Raw genomic sequence first — 17,050 nt, forward strand, 5'->3', positions numbered from 1 at the left:
GCTCAGATTTCTCCTCCGCCATTCCTTCTCTGTCATTGCAGGGGGTAGAACCTAGACCCTCAGAGGACCATACTTGGCAAGACATAGATTGAAAACAAAGTCTTTGGACTTAGTTCCAGGAACTCCTGGGGTCCTCACTTCATCTAACAGTATGATAGCTGGATCAGATGATTTCATTTCTTTTTTCTCTTTGACTCTTACCTAGCTCTAGTATAGTTCATGCGTCCTAGGTTTGGCTCCTAAAATAATTTGTCTTGATACACTGATGTTCTCCTGTGCCTGTTCTGTCCTCAGATGCTTTATTGTTATTCTGGTTTGCTCTTTGATATTGGTTCTGAGTTCTCACTTCTCTCATCTTCCTTATTGAAAGACTGGATGGACCAGAAGGATTGGGAAGGAATTAACCAGGTGAAGGATGTGTCTGGATGGGAAGCGAGGGATATAGTTGGGAAAAGGAGTATCCTAGGCAGAAAAGGTATAGAGGATTTTATGTAGAGATTGCTTAATGATGAGAGACAAAGTTGTCTGAATTGAAATAAAAACTTGCAGACAGTTTTAGTTTTTATGTGGTGTCAAATAGCCTCAACTCTGTGAGGAGCCAGATCTTCCTCTTCATTCAACAAATATTTGTTGCCTGCCTACCATATGTTCCAGTTATTGTTCTAAGCCTCCAGGAATTTATCAGCAAGAACGTATGCAAAGCCACTCTTCTCATGGAGTTCACATTTGGTAAATGTTAACGTGGGGACAGACAATAGACATAACAAGAAATAAGTTTTAAGAATTCATCTAGGTTTATATTCTTTGAAGACAATAAAATAGAGTAATATGATCAGAGTGGCTGGGGTAGCGGGACGTGCAGCAATTATCCACTGAGGCATCAAATCAGACCTCTCTGAGAATGTGAATGTCTAGAAGAAAACAACTTTGTAGACATGGGGGGGGCAGAGCATTCTAGGAAAGCTGTTTCATATGTTCTGTAGGAGGAAAAAGGAAACCAGTTAGCAAAAGCATTCCCTTTTCCTTTTCAAGAACTCACTCTAATTCCAGGAAGTAAGAAGCCAGATGTTTCTCCAATTGTATATGTGATCCATATGTCTCTGAGACATTGGATGTTAACATTAATGCCCAAATCTTGCTAGTTTCAAGCTCCCACTTCATTTTAAGGAGTTCTAGTCTCTTGTAAATTTTTCCTTTTCTACATACCCTTAAACTCCCCAAGAGATATCTTCTGTGCTCCAGGGAATCTGTTTTGGTCATTGCTCCCTGTCACCATTGCTGGATGAGTTGCTGTCACTGCTTTTGCCACTGATGGAGTCATGCTTGCACTGACAGCTCTGCACTAGCCTTTCCACTAACAGAACTGAGACATTCAGTGTCACTTGAGTCAAACTCTTACACCACGGATGCAAGCTGTAGATCTTCCAGTAATGCTACCTGCCCCTGCTGGACTGGAGACCCACAGGACGGCAGCCTGCTGCCAGTTGAAACAGAGAACTTTCTTTCACTTTTGCTTGAATACTGAAGTGTTACACAGTTTGACAAGCAAGCCCTTTGAGTTTTGTTCCCCTAGTCCTCTTTTCCCCAGGGACCACCATACCATGTGGGTGGCTGAGTTGACAGAAGCTCCTGTAACAGTTCTGCAGCAGACCTTATTGGATGCCAACTCTCTGAGTGTCTTTCTGAGTCTAGGGAATTCCAGTCTTATGAATCTGGGTGAGAGGTCAGAGCCCATTTCCCCCTATAAAATTCTAAATTGCTGTATACTTGCTTTCTCAGCCTCCACTGCAGCTAGGGTACAGAACATGCCCTCAGCATTACCAGTCAGATGAATCCTTTCCCATGCCGGCTGTGTTGGTCATCTGAGGTACAACGTCTAAAGCTCAGTGACAGAAGCATCCTCACAAGACTTGTTTTATGGTTTGATTTTAGGCTTTGTTCCTGGCGGCATTGTCCCCAAGTTTCCTAGAGGTTCTGTGGGCTAGTCAATATCTTTAAAATTTTTCTTTTATCTTACATTGGACAGAGCCACCTTAGGGCTGCTTGCCACATAGGCAAGTGAAGAGAAGGGTCAAGAGAAAGGGCAAGAAAAGGGAAGGGTTTAATTTCTGTTCTTGGGGGGAAATACTCTCTTCTTCTCCACAACTGGCTATGAATAAGGAAGCACAAAGAGTCCTGACTGCCATTGGTCGTCATCTTGCAACTGCAAGGGAATCACTTTGGGATGGAGCTGGTATGAGGATGGCAAAGTGAAGGGGGTAAGTATCTTGATGACATGATGGTGCCTTTGATTTTACTGTGCCTAGAGTCTGCTCTGCTTCTGGTCTTGAAATTATCTGAGGTAATACATTTCCTTATTGATAAGCAAGCTTAACTTGGGATTTTCTGTTGTTACTACCTTTACTGCTATACAATAAATACAGATAATAATGCCTAGCCTCTACTGAGAATGCAAAATGTTGCAGGCATTTTTTATTCATTCAACAAATACCCATTGAGCTCCTTTAATTGCTATAAACACAACACCCTAATGTTACAACAACGTACTGTTATGTATGCAGCTGGATATATAGACTTAGACATATGTGTGTGTGTGTGTGTATATATATATATATATATATGTATATATATATGCTTTATAGATATACACATAAGCATGTATATAAATATAGTTATAGGTATGGGTGTAGATATAGATAGACATAAAGATATGCAACTGGCTGATACATGAGTTTTATCACCTATGGCAGCTAAGTACCAAAGATGAGGATATAAGTTGCTAAGTACTCCATGTTCTAAGGATGCAGTACACAGGTAGGTGGAGCCAGCAAACTTCTCCAAAATTCTTATTGAGGGCTGCTAGTTCAGAGAATTATTGAGGTGTGCCACCAACATCAGCCAGGTAATATTTGAGAAGGCCTGAAGAGAGAGGATGAGGTGCCCTGGAGAATTCAGTGTTTGTGAATACAGTGTTTCTTTTCCATCACAACAGGTAACAGTTTAACCAATAATTTTTCAACCTTATTATCAGGATGGCCAGTTCCTCAGCCTGGACCATGCTTCTCTCATTCAGCTCATTTCACGTTTTAATACCAGGTTCTAAATTGGTTGGTATGACTTGGGGGTATAAGTAATAGAAAATACGGCTCACACTTGCTGAAATGTTAATAATCAAATGTATTGACACAATTACCTGAAAATATAGAGGTAGGATGGATTTTAAGTTGGGTGATCTGATGACTTAATGGTTCTGTTTTCTGTAGGGTTAGGCTAAAAAGCCTCACGATGTAGGATGGCTGCCAGTAGTAATGAAGTATATATGTCTCCTCGTTAATTCTTGTGGGAAAAATAACTTCCATCTGAATATTCCAAGCAGATTCCTGAGATTTATCCTGATTGGACAGTTTAAGTCAGATGCCCAACAATGCAGCAGTGACTGTGGCCAGGGGAATAGAACATGTTTGTTGGCTTAAATCAACCAAGGTCCAGCCCTGAAGTAGGTGACTTTGAATAAGCTTTATGCAAAGAACATGGGTTGCATAGGGGAGGGGGTGTATGTCAGCGTAACAATCTGGATGCTGTTGGGAGGGGAGGATGGAACATGGATGCTGAAAAACAATCAAAAATGTTCTCTATGAGGGCAGTTAATGACATAATGAGAGGTGATCAATGATGAGGATATGTGTAAATCCTAAATAAGAGGCACAAGAACTTGGATGGTGCCCCAATTAATGGGTAAAGATGTATAGCTTTAGAGAAAGGTTGGGATGGTTTTCAAGGATTCTTCCTCAATAAAGATCACCTTATACTTCCACTGGATCTCTACTGATTTATGGAAAGTCAAGTTAGGTGGTGTCTAGTACAGATTGAGGTCACATATCTTCCCTTCTAGCGATCCACAGGGAGGGAGAAGCACCCACTTCATTGTGGCTGCTGAGTGATGAGAAGTGTTTGCCTGTCAGCAACAGTCCAGCTGGAAAAATGGTAAAGTTGACCCCCCAATCCCAGTTTTTCCTTTTCTAGAAGTGAAGAGAACAGAAAAGGAAGGAGCATTCCACTTAGGCCTAGTCCCAAAAGCTGGTTGAACATTCCTACTTGAATGTCCCATCAGTACTTTAAAGTCATTATTTCTTCATTGTCTCCCTCCTCTCTACCTTGATGTTCCCCTCCCCTCTCTACTTTGGTTGGTGACAATATTCCTACCTACTAGATCACCTGAAGCAGAAAACTTAAGAATTGTCCCAGATTTTTTTTTTTTTTTTTTTGCCGTATGCGGGCCTCTCACTGTTGTGGCCTCTCCCGTCGAAGAGCACAGGCTCTGGACACGCAGGCTCAGCGGCCATGGCTCATGGGCCCAGCCGCTCCGCGGTATGTGGGATCTTCCCGGACCGGGGCACGAACCCATGTCCCCTGCATCGGCAGGCGGACTCTCACCCACTGCGCCACCAGGGAAGCCCTGTCCCAGATTTTTATTTCTCCATTCCTTATACCCTGTCAGAAGCAGTCTATCAATTGTTTTTTAACATACCTTTCAAAACTGTTTTCTCTTCATTTATCACTACAAATACATTCCTTTGGGCATCCAATATATTGCCCTGGACCAATTCAATTGGCTCCACACTGGTATCCTTGACACCAGACTTTCATTCTCCACTTTTGCTACTAGAGTGAGAATTCTGAAACATAGATCTACATGCATCATAATCCTTTATTATTAAGCATCATTTATGAGATAAAACACAAAACTCTTTAGCCTGGCAGCTGGCAGAAAGGACTTTATGATCTGGCCCCTGCCTACCACTCTAATAGCCTCATTCCTGGTTTTCTTTTTCTCTCTTTTTAGCCTCTATACTGGATGAAGCACTTGTTGTAAATGTGAAATGCCTCCTCTCCTTGGTCCATGCTGCCGCTTCTCTCTCCTTTGAAAGAGTCCATTCATAAAGCTTACATTTTAAACCCTTCATGTGTTTTTCCATACATTTCCCAAGCTTACTTGGCATTTCTTCCTCTGTGCTCCTGTTTGTCCTTAGTGTAAACTTTGGCCTTTATCACACTGTATTGAAATTGTTTTCATATTTGTCTCCCCCTTCATTCAGTCAACCCACGTTTGCTGAGTACCTTGTGTGTGTGAAGCATACTTCCAAGTGCTGGTTATTTAAAGATAAACACTTTATACTTAACAACTTCAATTAGCAGTTAAGTAGAGATAGGCACTTAAATCAATAAATATGAATGTGTTCTAGACACTAGGATGGATCTCTCAACAGGGTACCTGATCAACATAAAGAAGAGAGAGGCAGTTTTAATTGGAGTTGGGGATTAAGTGTCAGGTTCGGTGGTAGTCACTTTACATGTATTATCTCATTTATTCTTTTCACCAACAGATATTTATTGAACACTTATGGTTGCCATACTCCGACCCAAGAGACACAGTGGTAATAAAATCAGAATTAGTTATTGCCCTCATGGCATTTACAGTATAGTTCAAAGGCAACAGACCAAACAGATGATTACAATGCAGAGCAGGAAGAACCATAACTCGGTCAAGTAGAGAGTGTTCATACAAAGGAAGTGGGCCAACCCAGGCTGTGGGGTGGATAATCAGTGATGACTTCCTGGAGAAAATAACATCTAGGTTCAGATCTGAAGGATTATTAAAAGTTAGACAGGTGAAGGGAATGGGGATTGGAAGTGTGGGGAGGGGGGCATTCCAGGCAGGACAGTATTTCCTAAGGTCTGGTGGTGAAAAACAGCATGGTAGAGTCAAGTGTATTAGGGGCAAAACATGAAGAGTATATGAATATGTACAACTTTCCATGCACCCCGGACCTTAAAGTAAAGGAGTCAATCTTGCTTATTAGGTCTTTTGCATAGTGTAGTAATGGGCTGATTTTTTTATATAAGTAAAGCAAGCAAGAGGATAGCTGAGATTGCCTTTCCCAGGAAGTTCCATGTGTGCTTCCTTTCTGAGGACATGAGAGAAGTCTAGGCGTCTGACTGCTAGGTTCTCAGTATGTCCTAAACCATTCTAGGATGGATTACCTTAGCTATTGGTCTTGGATGGAAGATTGAAGACCAGGAGTGGTACATGATGGAAGTGGGATAGAATGGAGGGTGGAGCTACCTGACTATAAGAGAGCCATGTGAGGAAAAAGATTTTTGCCAGCTGCTCAGAATGGAAAACCTTCAGGGGAAGGAAAGGTGTATAAAGGTAATGCTTAGGAGCTTTCTTTGAAATTCTGCATGAAACTCCTGGTTCACCTCTTTAAGAACGTCATACTTAAGATCTACCCTGTCCTTTAAGCTTTCAGACAAGCTCATGTTTCTGTGGCTGGAATACTACATAGAGAATTGACTGGGAATTCTTTGGATTTTAGAAGGAAATGCAAGAAGAGAAATAGAGGAAGTCCACAGAGCAAATATCAAATCATAGGATTGGGAAGGCTCAGGATGAGGCCAAGGAAGTGGAAGACCAGGTCACAGAGGACCTTGAAAGCAAGGTTGAGGAGCATAGAAGTTTCCTCTCGGGAATGGGCAATGGGAAGACAGAGAAAAGAACCCAGGATCAGATTTGCATTTCAGACATATTATTCTGTCTCTGGTGTCCAGAAGAAATAGAGAGGCAAATCTCAAGGCAGGGAGGTGATTTGCTAGGGTATATAGAAATCCTTGAGGGCAGGTATTACTACCTTGATTTTTCAGATGCAGAAGCAGAGCTTAGGGAGGTGTTTGGCAGTAAACAGAGAGGATTAGGACTCTGGATTATCTGACTCCAAAGTCAATTTTCTTAGTAGATCATACTGTCCCTGTGTACTCGACTATACTATTCTTTGAAGGAAGAAGCTGGGTCTTCTTATTTATGGGTTCAGTGCCTGTCCTGGTTATTAATGAGTGACTAAACTTGGCAAAACCTAGTGGCTTAAAGCAATAACATTTATTTTGCTCATGCCTCTGCAATGGGAACATGGCTTGGGAGAGACAGCTCAGCTTTGCTCTACCCAGCCACACCTAGGGTGGCTTGAAGGCTGTGACTGGAACCACCTCTTGGCTCATTAATACGCAAGTCTGCCAGCTGATGCTCACTGTTGCCTGGAACCTTCCTTGGGGCTGTTGGCCAGACGCCTCTACCTGGACTTTCCTTGTGTCTTGTTCCTTGTTTCCTCACAACATGGTGTCCGGGTTCCAAGAGTGAGCATCCTAAGAAAGAGTGGACCATGCTGAGGTTGTATTGCTTTCTTAAACTAGCCTCAGAAGTCACTGCCTTCTGCTTTTTGTGAATGCATCACTTATGGTAACTCATATCTAAAGAAAAGAACATTAGACTTTTGATGGGAGGAGTGTCAAGGAATTTGCTGATGTGATTTAAGTCAACTACAGTGCCTGATAATCATAGCTAATACTTACCAAGCACTTAAATGTAGCAAGCACTCTTTTATACTTTTTACTTATATTGAGTATTTGATCCTCATGACAACCTTATATTATTAGACCCATTTCACACGTGAGTAAATCTAGGTACGATAAGTTAAGTATTTCACCTAAGAGGGCACAGATAGTGGGGGCGGGAGTGTGTGGACTACTATTGGAACCTAGACAATTTGGCTCCAGGGTCTATGTTCTTAACCACTCTGTTATGTTGTCTATTACAGAATCTGGAATATAGTCAGGACCAATATATATTTGTTGAATGAATGAATGTTTTGTATTTTGGGCTTCCCTCAAATGCTAATAAAGACATTCCTTAAGTGAATTATTTCATATCTGACATTTCATATCCTGTATCCATCATTGAATGGGAGATATACTCTTGTACAAGTGAAATAGGTTAAATCATGGATTTCCAACACCCCTCGCCCCCCCACATATACATACAAAAATCATTGAAAGAGCATGTAGTTGTACATATTACATTTTTTTCTCCTTTCCCAAACTGGCTCTAGTTTCGGCAAGCGGGGGCTACTCTTTGTTGTGCTGCACGAGCTTCTCATTGTGGTGGCTTCTCTTGTTGTGGAGCACAGGCTCTACAGTGCATGGGCTTCCATAGTTGTGGTGTGCAGGCTTCAGTAGTTGTGGATTGCAGGCTCTAGAGAGCAGTCTCAGTAGTTGTGGCACTTGAGCTATTTGCTCTGCGGCGTGTGGGATCTTCCTGGACCAGGGCTTGAAACCGTGTCCTCTGCATTGGCAGGTGGATTCTTAACCACTGTGCCACCAGGGAAGCCCTTCAGTGCTACTTACATGGTACAGTTAATTTAGAATCTAGGAAGAGCCACCTTGTAAAATTTAGCATTTCACTGTTATATATATTAAAGTTATAAGCAGCTTCAAAAGGAATCCATTGGCTAGCAAAACAAAAGGTATTGATATTATATTACAAGTCACTTAATATGGTTTCTGAGATACATGGTTTGATTTTAACCTTAGCAGATATTATCCAAAGGTATTTACTGAGAATTCAAAAAGCCTAGATTAGAGTAATTCATTAGTGTATGGACTAATTCATTAGTGTATGAAGAACACTAATGGATTTATATTTAAAATGCTTGTTTCAACGTGTCAGTTTTTTTCCTAGTACACTGTTTTAGCACTGATTTGGACCTAAAAGTGAAACTTAAAAAGTATATTCAATTATATTTTTTTCTTAATATTTAATGATAATACAGCTTAAATTTTATTATATATTTCAACATATTTACATAACAATATATAGTATTATTATGTATATAATATACATAATATATTCATGTATAGTACTCATGTATCAATAATCAAGAATACTAAATTTCCTTTTTGGTTCAGTTATTACATTGACACCTTTGCAGTTTTTCCTGAATTTCTTTCTTACATCCCAGCAATTCACTGCATTATCCATCTTTCAATTGATTCTCACATGTTCATGTCTTCCATAAAACCTTCCCCATTTAGTTGAATGTGGCAGTAAATAGTTTGAAACTCTCAGTGAGTATTCGTAATGTGTACTGAAGGATGAAATGCCACACCATTGATGAGTTTCCTCTATCTCCTTCTCCACTGACACTTTGAATATTTGCTATAAGTTAAGAGGTTAATTCAGCATCTTATTATCTGCCCTTCCGTTCTCCTGCCACTTCTCATTTCCTTTATTCCTGTTCCCCAGATCTCATCTGAAAATCTGGGTCCTGTCTGATAGTGTTGGAGTCGAGACAGGTGGTAATGGTCTAGTATTGCCATGGAAATGTGTCAGGGAGATCTGCAATCTAAAATATAGTCCAGAGGGAAGAGGAATAGATGCGTTAGATTGAAAAAAAAGAGAAAAGGAAAACACTGAGACATGCTGCTTCTCCTCACTAATTAAACCCTCTGTGGCTCCTGCTTCCTTTCTCATTTCCAAGCATATTTATCCCTCTCAAACCTCCAAGGAGTATGGCTTTTGTTTGTCTTTTTGCTTATGTCTGTTGACATTTCTGGTCTGCCAGTTCTTCAACTCCAAATCTGGAGTATATGAGGTTAAAAGAAAACACAGGTAACTCACTACCTTGTGGTTCTTTGGGTCTCCATGTCCCTAGCTGGTTTGCCTTCTCTCCACTTTCCAGAGTCATGTTTGTTTTATATACAGTTTCCAGGGTTTTCAGTTGTACTTAATGGGAGAAATAGGGGAAAGAAGATCTGCTTTTCCTTCTTGAAGCAGAAGTTTCAAATTACTTTTTCTGTTTTCAAATTTACTTTTTATAAATCACTTCTGTTACTATGTGGAGAACAGATTCAGAAGGGAAGGGAATAGGTTCCAGTTCAAGATGGCAGTGTAGGAAGACCCTGAATTCACCTCCTCCCACAACACATTGAATCTACACCTACTTATCAGAGCAATTACTCCTGAAGAAGAACTAAGGGCTGATTGAACAGCTTCTGCATGACAAATAATAGAATGACCACATACAGACAGGTAGGAGAGATGGAGACATAGTATCAGCAGGAATCCCACCCCTGTTGTGGTGACCTCCAGTAGGGAGGTATATCACTGAGGGGTCTGCATGCAGACTTGCCTGTCCTGGGGTATGGGGAAAGAAGAGTGGTTTAAAGGGCACCTAGACTATACATGAAGGAAATCTATTTACTAACCCTAGAGCCTCTGCCATATAGGAGGGGACCTGCTGGAATTCTCTTGGGGCCCAGAGGCACCAGAGAGTGCCATTTTTTTGTTTTCCCTCTCCACCTTAATAGTATAAGCAGGAACATGGTTCAGATGCTCTAGCAGACCTGCCAGGGCCATCCCAGTGTGCCCCAGGCCCCTGGCCCAAACCAGCTTCAGCTGTCCCCCAAAGGTGACTCTGGCATCATGTGCTCTGAGCCCTCCTCCTAGTGTGTGCCCACTCCAGCCATCCTGCCAAGGTGGCCCTGATGTGGTACACTCTGGGACCCTCCCTAATCTGCACCTACTCCAGTTCTGGCTGTCCTGCCAAGGCAACCTCTGGACCCCACCCTCAGCTGGCACCCACTCCACCTCCAGCCGGCCTGCCAAAGCCACCCAACACATGCAGTCTACATAGGGGACTCTCCTACACAGAGCCACAGCTTCAAGACTGGGAGAGGTAGCTGTTTTGCTTAATTCATAGAAACAGAGAAACAAAATGAAGAGACAGAAAATATGTTCCAAATGGAAGAACAAGATAAAACCCCAGAAAGAAATCCTAATGAAATGGAGATAAATAATTTACCTGATAAAGAGTTCAAAGTAATAGTCATAAACATGCTCCCTGAACTTTGGAGGAAAATGGAGAAACGCCGTGAGAACTTCAACAAAGATTTAGAAAATAAAAGAAAGAACCAATCAGAGCTGAAAAATACAATAATTGAAACAAAAAATACACCATGGAGAATCAACAGTATATTAGATAATAAAGAATAGATCAGTGATCTAGAAGATAGAAAAGTGAAAAGTACCCAATGAGAATGGCAAAAACAAAAAAGAACTTTTAAAAATGAGAATAGTTTAAGGGACCTCAGAGACAACATCAAGTGTACTAACATTTGCATTATAGGGGTCCCAAAAGGAGAAGAGAGAAAAAGGGGCAGAAAACTTATTTGATAAAATAATAGCTGACAACTTCCATGACCTGGGGAAGGAAACAGATATCCAGGTTGAGGAAACACAGAAAGTACCAAGTAAGATAAACCCAAAGAGATTCACACCAAGACTTATCATCATTAAAATGGCACAAGTTAAAGAGAAAATTTGAAAAGCGGCAAGAGGAATACAACAAGTCACATACAAGGGAATCCCCATAAGGCTATGAGTTAATTTTTTCAGCAGAAACCTTGCAGGCTAGAAGGGAGTGGCACAATGTATTTAAAGGAAAAAGGAAAAAAAAATTTAACAGCCAAGATTATTCTACCTGCCAAAGTTATCATTCAGAATTGAAGAAGAGATCAAGAATTTCACAGAAAAGCAAAAACTAAAGGAGTTCATCACCACTAAAATGGCCTTATGAGAAAATTTAAAGGGTATTCTTTAAGCAGGAAAGAAAAGGTCATAGATAGGAAAAAGAAAGTATATGAAAGAAAAAAAATCTCACTGGTAAAGGCAAGTGTATACTGAAGGCAGTGGTTTAGCCACTTAAAAGATCTAGTAAGAAAGTTAATAGACAAAAGTCATAAAATCAACTATACAATAAGCACATAAGAGATACAAAATAAAAAGATATAAAATATGACATAAAAATGTGGGAAAGGGGAGTAAAAATGTAGTGCTTTTAGGATGCATTTGAACATAAGCAGGTATCAGCTTAAAATAAACTACTGCATATAGGTTGATATATATATGAACCTCATGGTAACTGCAAACCAAAATCTGCAATAGGTACACACATGCAAAATAGAAAGTAGCCCAAACATAACATTAAAGAAAATTATCCAGTCACAAGGGAAAAGATCAGGAAAAGAAGAATGGAACAGATAAGAACTACAAAAACAGCCAGAAAATAATAAACAAAATGGTAATAAGTACATACCTATCAATAATCAGTTTAAATGTAAATGGACTAAATGCTCCAGTCAAAAGATATAAGGTGGTGAGTGGATATTCTACCTACAATAGACTCATTTCAGACCTAGAGGCACACAAAGACTGAAAGTGAAGGGATGGAAAAAGATATTCCATGCAAATGGAAATGAAAAGAAAGCTGGGATAGCAGTATTCATATCAGACAAAATAGACTTGAAAACAAAGACTGTAGCAAAAAACAAGAGCAGTACATAATGATAAAGGGCTTGAGCCAAGAAGAGGATATAACATTTGTAAATATTTATGCACCCAGCATGGGAGCACCTAAATATATAAAGTGAATAAATATATAAAGTGAACAGATGTAAAGGGAGAAATTGTCAGTAATACAATAATAGTAGGGGACGTTAATACCCCACTTACATCAGTGGATAGATCTTCCAGACAGAAGATCAATCAGGAAACATTCGCCTTAAACAACGCATTAGAGCAGATGGAGTTAATATATATCTATAGAACATACCATTCAGAAACTTCAGAATATTATCAAGTGTACATGGAACAAGCTCCAGGATAGATCACATGTTAGGCCTCAAAACAAATCTCAATAATTTTTTTGAATTGAAGTATAGTTGATTGATGATATTATATTAGTTTCAGGTTTACAGCATACTGATTCAATATTTTGTATAGATTATACTCTATTTAAAGTTATTACAAAATAATGAGTATATTTCCCTGTGCTATACATTATATCCTTGTTGCTTATCTATTTTATACACAGTAGTTTGTATCTTTTTTTTTAATAAATTTATTTATTTTATTTATTTATTTTTGGCTGTGTTGGGTCTTTATTGTTGTCCACGGGCTTTTTCTGGTTGCGGCAAGCGGGGGCTACTCTTCATTGCCGTGTGCGGGCTTCTCATTGCAGTGGCTTCTCTTGTTGCGGAGCATGGGCTCTAGGTGTGCAGGCTTCATTAGCTGTGGCACACAGGCTCAGTAGTTTTGGCTCACGGGCTCTAGAGTGCAGGCTCACTAGTTGTGACACACGGGCTTGGTTGCTGTATGGCATGTGAGATCTTCCCAGACCAGGGATCGAACCCATGTTCCCTGCACTGGCAGGCAGATTCTTAACCACTGTGCCACCAGGGAAGTCCCAGTAGTTTGTATCTCTTATTCCCATACCACTATCTTGCCCCTTCCCCCTTTCCTCTCCCCACGTTGTTCTCTGTCCATATATCTGTGAGTCTGTTTTGTTATATACATTCGTTTTATTTTTTAGGTTATGTATATAATTGATAACATAGAGAATTTGCCTTTTTCTGTCTGACTTATTTCACTAAGCATAATACTCTGTAGGTCCATCCATGATTTTGCAAATGGCAGAATTTCATTCATTTTTTTGGCTAAGACTCCATTGTGTGTTTGTGTGTGTGTGTGTGTGTGTATGTGTGTGTATCACATCTTTATTCATTCATCTGTTGATGGACACTTAGGTTGCTTCCATATCTTGGCTATTGTAAATAAAGAATGCTGCTATGAACACTGGGGTGCATGAATCTTTTCAAGTTACTGTTTTCATTTTCTTCGGATGTATATGCAGCAGTGGAATTGCTGGATCATATGGTAGCTCTGTTTTTACTTTTTTGGGAACCACCTTACTGTTTTCAATAGTAGCTGCACCAATTTACATTCCCATCAGTAGTGTACAAGTGTTCCCTTTTCTCCACATCCTTGTCAACATTAGTTATTTGTAGACTTTCTGATGATAGCCATTCTGACAGGAGTCAGGTGATATCTCATTAAAAGCTTTTGCACAGCAAAGGAAACCATTGACAAAATGAGAAGACTACCTACTGAGTGGGATAAAATATTTACAAATGACATGACTGAAAAGGCATGAATAGACTATATATAAATAGGTCATACAACTCAATAATAAAAAAAACAACTTGACTAAAAAATGAGCAGACCTGAATAGACAGTTTTCCAAAGAAGACATGCAGATGGCCAATAAACACATAAAAAGATGTTCAGTATCACTAATCATCAGGGAAATGCAAATCAAAACCATAGTGAGATATTACCTCACATATATATACACACATATATACACACACAATGGAATGTTACTCAGCCATAAAAAAGAATGAAGTATTGCCTTTTCAACAACATGGATGGACCTAGAGGGTATTATGCTAAGTGAAATAAGCCAGAGAGAGAAAGACAACTACCATATGATTTTACTTATATGTGGACTCTAAAAAACAAAACAAATGAATAAATATAAGAAAAAAACAGACTCATAGATCCAGAGAACAAACAGGTAGTTGCCAGAAGGGTGGGGTGTAGGGTGATGTGTGACATAAGTGAGGGGGATTAAGAGGTACAAACTTCAAGTTTTAAATAAGCCATGGGAAGGAATGAAAAGCACAGGGAATGTATTCAATAATATCGCAATAACTTTGTGTGGTAGCAGATGGTAACAAGACTTATTGTGCTGATCATTTGGTAATGTATAAAAATATTAAATCACTGTGTTATATGCCTAAAACTAATATAATATTTTAGTTCATTATGCATCAATAAAAAAGCTTCAAAACTAAATAGAAGGGAAAGAAGTAGTGAAGCAGCAGAAGCTAGGAGACCAGTTAAAAGTTGTTTGAATCCATTAAGAGATGACATTGACCTGCATGAGTATAGTGGAATTGGAGCGAAGTATATGTTTCTGCTTATATAATGATACATTCTTGTTAGATATTTATGTATTTCATTTTTTATTTTTTCATCCAGCATGTATTAATTGAGCACATACCACATGCTAGTGCCTGATTTAGTCTTTTGGTATACAGTGGTAAGCAATATGAGTATTATCCCTGACTTTTATGGACCTTATCACCTAATTTGGAAAGATATAATAAACAAGTAAATAAGTAAGTAAAAAAGTTATGAAACAAGTAAAGAAAAAAATAACTTGTAATTACAACTTGTGACAATGCTGTGAATGAAGTCAATAGTGCTGTAATAGAGCATAACAGAAGACTTATTTAATGGCGTAGAGAAGGCCTCTGAGTAGACGGTAATTGATGTGAGACCTGAACAATGAAAGGAAACCAGGCATGTGAAAATCTGGGGTTTAGGTAGAAGGAGAAAGGAGGAGAATTGGATGAGGATGTAGAAAGCACTTTGGTTATGAGATAAAGGGTGACATGGGGGCTTGGACTTTTGGTGAAGTAAGAATATAGGACAAAATGGAGTTAGTCTTGATAGGCTCTATGGGAGGATGTATACTTACTTAGCACTTGGGCTATGAACACTGAATAGTTTACTAAGCAGTAAGGAGTTTTCAGTACAGCTGCTTTTCTAGGAAGCATTAACTATGATAGTTGATAGGGCTATTGCCGACATTCAAGTCCTCTCAGAGGGATTTGATCCTGATGGGCAACATGACTCCCTCAGGCAGCTGTTGTGGAACTTGTGCAAAGCTTGTCAGATTCTTTTTATTTCCACTTAGTCTGTTTTTACTAGAACCCCTCTTTCTTTGCCTTGTTTAGCAAATATTTATTATATTCACTAGTACAACATGTGCACTGTAATATTTGTACCCATATGGCAATACCATGATCATTTAGCTTTGTTCATTAACTGAAGAGAAGACAAAACAGAAATACTTGAAATATTGTGTTGGTTCATATGTGTGCCAGTGATGAAGATAATGTAAATTACTAGAGAAGAATATCAACATAAGTTGAAGATGCCTTAATATACAACTTATTTGTTTTAAATTTTGACCTCTTTAACTAAAACACATTTTTAGCGTAAGCAGACTATAAAGGATTTTTGGGGAGAAGAAGGAATTCTGCAAAAAACAAGTAGAACTCTTATGTGTTCTACCATTAGACTGTAAATCTTTAAGTGTACAGACCATGTAGGATGTATCATTGAAGTCCTAGTACCTATATAGCTCCTGGAGTGTACAAGGTGCTAAGTAAAGGTCTGTAAAATGAATGAATGAATGAACAGAAAAATGAAATATTTAAGCTGATGCTTTGAATACCAACCAGCATGATTTTTGATCACACAAGTGCTCATTTCAACTGGTGAATTTGTGTGTGTGTGTGTGTGTGTGTGTGTATGTGTGAGATATCACACAAGTACATACTGCCCTAAGTGACAACAGAAAATAATTAGAAAGTAGGTTCACCACCAAAGAGTTTTTGTCTACGTTGTCTGCTCTTGGCTATTCCATCCGCTCCATCTCTGTTAATTCCTACCTTCAGAGTTAAAGTTTACTGCAAGGGATTAGGGATGTACAAACTGCCTGCTAAAAGGCACCTAGCTGCTCATAAGCTAAAGACTAGTTTAATTCTGGAATATCTGTTGGGTTGGGGTGCAGTTTCAGAATGGAGATTGACTTTTCTACCAGGGAGGTGGAGAGAGGAGGCAAAATAATGTGGCATGTAGCAGAGAGGACAATCTTTCAGAGGGATTCACATGGTTACGGTAATTTCCATTTATTATTGGCAGTGTGCCTGGTAGTTTTCTAAATGCTTTATATTGGCTCTATTAATCCTCAAAACAACACTCTAACTACTTTTCTCCTCCTGTTTTTCCAGATGAGGGAATTGAGTGTTCCAGTTACTCTATCTTTGTTACAAATTACACCAAAACAACAATTTATTAGGTTCACCTATTTGTGGATCAGGAATTCAGATAGAGATGGCTTGTCTCTCTACTCCACAGGGTCTGAGGCCTCAGCTGGGAGACTTGAAGACTGGGTCTGTGATCATCTGAAAGCTCATCCACTCACAGGTTGAGTGGTTGATGCTGATAGGTGCTGACAAACTGCATGTGATATTTTCACATGGACTAGTTTGCACTTCCTAAGAGCGTAGTGGACAGATTTCAAAGGTGAGTATTAAGAGTGGAGAGAGGGAGAGGAGGACGGAGAGGGAGGGAATGAGAGAGAGATCATTTTTATGAGTAGCCTTGGAAGTCACTGTAGCATTAACTTCTGTCACATTCTGTTCATTGAGTGGCTATGTGACTATGAGGAATGCCCAATTTCAAGAG

The sequence above is a fragment of the Mesoplodon bidens genome (genome assembly GCF_964165515.1).
Source record: "Mesoplodon bidens genome assembly, chromosome: 16".
Classification (NCBI taxonomy): Eukaryota; Metazoa; Chordata; class Mammalia; order Artiodactyla; family Ziphiidae; genus Mesoplodon; species Mesoplodon bidens.